Here is a 6,401-nt window from a genome sequence, read left to right on the forward strand (position 1 = left end):
GAGGCAAAGAGGTCCTACATCAATTTTCCTTTTTCTCAGTTGCCCCTTAGCTTCTCCCACTAAGGCAGGTAGCTTCAACTGGCCTCTATTTTTTCTAGTAGGACCCAACTGACTGGACCCCAACAGTCCTCATTCTGTAAGCATGGTCTCAAACCACCTGCCTTCCTCTTTCCTGTCCTTGAAAACTAATTTTCCAGCTAATATTCCAGTCTTCTCTGGGGATCCCGTCTGTGGGCACAGCCATGCTAACTCAGTGTTGCTAGTGAACTATAATGGTGATCATTGGCATTGCCGTCTTCCTATGATCTTTCCAATAAGCTGTGCTTCTCATATATTTTCTCTCTCGTTTTCACTCTCTATTGTCGAAACTCATTTTTGTTGTTCTCATTCTACATACTTGAAAGATCAGAGTGAGTTAGTGTGGCATCTGTGCTTCCCCCTGGCTAATTGTGCCTTCTAGATTAGTATCCACAGTAGATTTAATTAGCACAATGTTTACCTCTGCTTCTTGCTCATTAATAAAGATGTCACAGCCGAGCAGGCTCCCATGACAGCCCTCCTGAGCCATATCCAGGTGTTTGAGTGGGAGAAGGAGGCCATTTGATTATTTGTGTGGTAATTGACATAATAATGTGTTCATAATCATTTTCCCAGAGGTTCAACAGACTCCTCAAAAGCAATTGTCATACAATTATTAGTTACTTTCGAAACTGTATTTTTAAATCAATAAAGCATTTCTGAGGTCTTTAAAAATATTCCCTTCACTATTCTACCATGTCCACAACTTCTCATTTATCCAGAGCCTCTAAAATGGAAGAATGTAAAGTCAAAGGTCATAGAGCTGCAGGAAGAGAAGAGGAGGAATGAGCAAGCCTCGTGCAAGGTCACTAGTGGCTGCGTGCCACGGGTGGGAACATGCCCGTCTGCTGTGCCTTGAAAGGTGACCACTGGGCCTTTTTTTGTTACCTAGCAATTTTCTCATCTAAACCAACTAGAACTCATGTTTGAGGAGGGCAATTTCACAAATCAGTTTGGAGATCTCTGCAACACTTATCTGTGAACTATTCAGGTGTTGGTTCCAAAGCTCCAAGGGTATTTGCACAATGCAAAGAACACTTTTATGTAAAATATGACAGAGGGTTGCTGAACGTGATCATTGTACATTATCAGTGTGTCTGCTGATATGAACATAAGCTGGCAGCCCACGATGATGTCCATAAGACCTCTGTGAGAAGGGTGAAAGTGACACAGAATAAGTGGGACATGAAGATGATAGTAATGGTAACTTGCAGCTGGATAATGAGGTGGCGCTTAATTAAGGCTGCATCAGAGGCTTTCCAAACACCCCAAAGATATAGATTCAGTTGATCAGGGACTGAGATCCAGGCACGTGTATTTGGAATAAGCTCTCCCTGGGTACTTCTTCTGCCCAAATACTCCTTTTGAGAAGGACCAAAAGCAGTACATGGTTTTTAAAGTACATTTCCACTCCACACAACTGCTTCATGAGACTGTTCCTGTGTTGTCAGATTCACGGTCACTCTTCTGAACGTATTACTTGGCCTCTTAGTTGGCCTCTCACTCCTCTTGGTGAGACGCTCCCTTCTTTTCTTGCCTTCTTCTGCTTTTCTTTGGACCACAGTGACAGCTGTTTCTCATCCCTTTTGCTGGATCCTCTTCCTCAACATCCTCTAAATGCTGGCAAGCTCCAGGGCTCAGCCCCTGCATGTCCCCTCTCTCCTCAGGTGACTCATGCAGCCCCGTGGCTCCAAATACCTCCTCTGTAGTGACTAATTTCTTCATTTCTATCTCCAGCTCTGACTTGCCTACTGAACTTTAAACTCCTGTATCCTACTATCTAGATAACATCTCTCCTTGGATATTTAAGACGGTGCAAACCTAATGTGTCTCAACTAAAATAGAATTCTTGATCCCTGTAAACCTCTTCCCTCTCTAGGCTTCCCCATTTTACTCAACAACCTACTCAGTCCAGAAATCTGCCGATCCTCTACCTTACCCTCATTCTGAAGCAATTGTCAGGCCCCACTCTTTCTCTTTTGTTTATGTATCTGCATACTATTTACTCCCTATTTATTATTTTTGCTACTTAGTTATGCACATTAGAATGAGAGCAGGGACCTTGTCTCATGCTTATTTGAAATATTCCCAGTCCTAAATAACTACTGAATGAATCCATCAATTTACTTAACTGAATCAAGTTGGCTGTGAAGAAGGCTTGATCATCCTGTCTCTTCAGAGATGAGAAAAATGTCATCTAGTTGGGCCAGATGACTGTCGAGTTCCCATAGCTAAATCAGTGGCAGGGCAAGGCTTCTGAGCCTTACTCCAGCCCTCTTTCCACTTATGTTGAGGCTGCTTCCATATAAAAAATTCCACTTTAGCCCTGGCTGGTGGGGCTCAGTGGACTGAGTGCCGGCCTGCAAACCAAAGGGTCACCAGCTCAATTCCCATTCAGGGCACATGCCTGGGTTACAAGCCAGCTCCCCAGTAAAGGGCACGCAAGGGCTAACCACACATTGATGTTTCTCTTCCTCTTCCTCTCTCCATTTCCCCCTCTAAAAATAAATAAATAAAATCTTTAAAAAACTCTACCTTAATGAAATGTCCTCATCTTCCACTCTGGCCAGGTGACTCAATTGGTTGGAGTGTTGACCTATACAACAAAAGGTTGTGGGTTTTATCTCCTATTGGGGCATGTGTGAGAAGCAACCAATTGATGTTTCTGTCTCATATTGATGTTTCTTCTCTTTATCTCTCCCTCCTACTTTCTCTAAAGTCAATAAACATATTATTGAGTGAGGGTTAAAAAATGCCCTCATCTTCCTTTAAAAATATCAGATGTCCTGCACACCAATGCAAAGTAAGAATGGTGTACAGACTGGGTCTCAATGCAGAGAGAAGCAAACTTTGGCCTGAGTCCTAAGGTTCGGTCAATTTCTGCTGACCTCCAGGAAGGGTGCCCTCCAGGAAGGGAATACGATGGAGCACAACAATCAAACAGGGGCTCTGTGTGTGAGTGTGTGAGCACGTGTGTGTGTGTGTGTGTGTGTGTGTGAATGAATATGCAGCGCCTTTGTGTTTGCACTGAACCAAGGCCCCTGAGGTGAGTCATAGTCACCAGCACACATTCCTTGAACCAAACCACCAGCACCTCCTGCGCCAAATCATTGTTCACCTAGGAAACAAGCCTGGGGGGAAAGTTTTGAATGCACCTCAGGACAGAGTTGGCCAGCACTCCTAACACTAGAAATGGGATTGTCAATTAGTTTTCAAGTTGGGAAGGGGGGCTTTAGTTTCTGTCTTTGGTAGGTAACCACTTAACGACTCTTTCTCTAATTGAACCAGTGGAAGTATCTAGATTAACAATGGAAGTGTTTACCCAGGCCTGAGCATTTCAGAAAATGTGTAGGAAACTGTTCCTATAGCAACAAGGAGATGACAGTTCAGGTTTGCTGCTCCAGCTGGATCACAGAATGCAGCAGGCGAATTCTCCATCTTCAAACTAAAGCTCTCCTTGACAAAGAATATGATCATATTCTTAAACTCCACTTAGCTTTCAAATCTGCCAGCTCAGAAAACACAGCCAGGGTCTTCCAGGCTGCACTTCCAAGCTGTCAAGGATGTCCAAGGAATGGGAGAGGCTTGAAATCCGCTCACCTCCTACTGGCTTTTCTTAAGCCTCTGGTATTCTGGGTTCTCGGGTCAGTTGTTTTGCCAGCTAATTGTAAGTCTTAGCACCTGGGCTTGAAACTCTGGCTGCCACCATCCATTTCCCTTGGTTTCCATGTTTGAGGCACAGAGATTGTCCTGGGTAGTGAGGATTAGCAAGCCTCTGCTGCTCTGAGGACTCCACCCTGAGTGGAAAGAATTGGCTGAGGGACAGAGGAAGTCGGGGGGGGGGGGGGGGGGGGGTTTGCCAGCTGTATGACAGTGAACAAATCCCTTCATCTTGCGTGTTAGCGTCCACATTTCTAAAACCGGATGTATACATTACAGGATTATCGGAAGGATTCAGCTCAAAAAAGTAGAGAAAGCACCTAGTTCAGTGCCTGGCCAGTGGTGGCTCTCCGTGAATGCTGGTTCTCTTCCTCTGGATTCCCCATTTCTCAGACCACACCTCCTTCAGGAAAACAGACTTTCCAAGTAGAGGCAACAATTATTGGGAGAAGAGAGCGTCCCTAATGGGCAGGGAGGAAGAGAAGCAGTGGGCACCAAAAGGATGTTGTTCTTTGGGGTGGGGTCATAGAGCATGTGTTAGGTAGAATCCAGCCAGGAAAAAAAAATGCATGGACATGTTTTGGAGTATTTGATAGAAATCTTCGAATTGGTTTTTAAAGGGCTGCTGAATAGCACTCGAGTTTCACCAGAGCTGTGCACCCAAGGTTTGCAGCCCAGAGGGACAGGAGGACCCTGAGCGAAGCAGACTGACCAGGACCGCAGCAGCAGGGGGCGGAGCTTGCGCGCTGCTGCTGAAACTGCCCACACCGCCTCTGCCTGCAGGGCGAAAAGAGTGGGGTGGGGTGGGGGTGGGGGTGGGTTATTTAATATTTTACTTCTTCATTCTGCAACATGATCATCTTTGACCACAGAACTGAGAAAGCTCTGTTTACTTAATCGATGGGCATTGACTCCTGTAGGGAAGGAAAAAAGATTTTTCCTCTACCTTCCTGGGTTTTCTGGCTGGGACCCTGGAAATTAAACTGACAAAACACATATTAACAAGAAAAAGAAACAGCTTTAATAATATGTGGAGACAGAATTTGGTGGCTTACATACCACCCCCAAAGGGCAACAAAAAGTAGAGCAGGGGCTAGAGAAATGAAAATGGATTTGGGGCTTTTTTGGAACCAAAGGTATACCTATTCTAATTGTGACTAAAAACCAAAACCAACAAACCTTTTTATTGTTTACCCATGGACACAAGATGCATTCTCAAAGACAATATAAAAGATATGACCCTCCTGACTGAGTCATTTCCAAAGACAGCTGAAAAAGAGAAAGGCTTAGACAAATCTTCTGAGAACTAGTATCAGGATATCATACAAGTCACATTTCCTTTGGGGCCTCAAACCTGCTGGCTGGCCATCCACGTACACAGGCCAACCAACCTGTGCCCCTCTGCAGGTGGAAAGCCAAGACTAGCTCTCGAGACACAAAGCAAGACAACCAGGAAAGCAGTGGCTACCCCTGGGAAGGAAAGGACAAATGACTAACAAGCACTCAAAGCCAGATTTACACCCTGACCGGTGTAGCTCAGTTGCATGGGTGTCGTCTCACAAAGCAAAATGTTGTCAGTTTGATTCCCAGTCAGGGTACATGCCTGGGTTGTGGGTTCGGTCTCTAGTTGGGGCATGTATGAGAGGCAACCAATTGATGTTTTCCTTCCACACTGATGTTTCTCTCCCTCTCTTTCACCCTCCCTTCCCCTCTCTCTAAAAATAAACAAATAAAACCTAAAAAAAATTTCACAAGAGTCCCAGTGCAAATTATGAATTCTTACCAGTCCTTTTCTTCTGTTACTCGCAATTTGGAAAGCGAAAGACAAAGAGATTCTTAACTGCCCTCTGTTGAGTCTGCAGGCAGAAATCTGGGAGGCTGACGTATAGAGATTTTGCCTTTTGTCAGACATCCCAGGATTTCAGCTGAAGGCTTAAGAACAACAGGGGTGTCCCAGCTGGTTCTTTGTGGTTGCCAAAACTTTGCAGGAGGAAAAGGCAATTCTTATTCTATACCTGTAGTTTCAAAGTCTGTGGACTACAAATCAAACTGATAGATTAACAAGAGAAAAAACAGATTTAATCATGTACATACATATGAGAGTTCACAAAGAAAAGTGTGGCTCAAGTAAAGCAGTATGGAGATACCTCAAAAAGTTAAAAATGGATCTGCCTTTTGACCCACCAGCAATCCCACTTCTGAGAATATATGCAAAGGAATGTAAAACACTGCTTTGAGAGAACATAAGCACCCTTATGTTCACTGCAGCATTATTTACAATCACCAAGATATGGAAGCAGCCCAAGTGTCCATCAGTAGATGAGTGGGTAAAACACTATAGGACATTTACACAATGGAATACTGCTCAGCCATAAAAAAGAAGAAAGTTATACCCTTTGCAACAGTATGGATGGACCTGGAGCACATTATGCTAAGTGATATAAGCCAGTCAGAGAGAGACAAATACCATATGATTTCATTCATATGTGGAATCTTGTGAACAAACTGAACTAATAAGAAAATAGAGACAGACTCATAGGTGGAGAGCAGATGACAGCTAAGAGGAGGATGGTGGGGGTGGAGGGACTGAGCAAAAAGGAAAAGGACTCATGGATGTGGACAATAGGGTGGTGATTGTGGGGAGAGGGAGATAGAGAGGGACT

The sequence above is a fragment of the Phyllostomus discolor genome, chromosome 4 (genome assembly GCF_004126475.2).
Source record: "Phyllostomus discolor isolate MPI-MPIP mPhyDis1 chromosome 4, mPhyDis1.pri.v3, whole genome shotgun sequence".
Lineage (NCBI taxonomy): Eukaryota > Metazoa > Chordata > Mammalia > Chiroptera > Phyllostomidae > Phyllostomus > Phyllostomus discolor.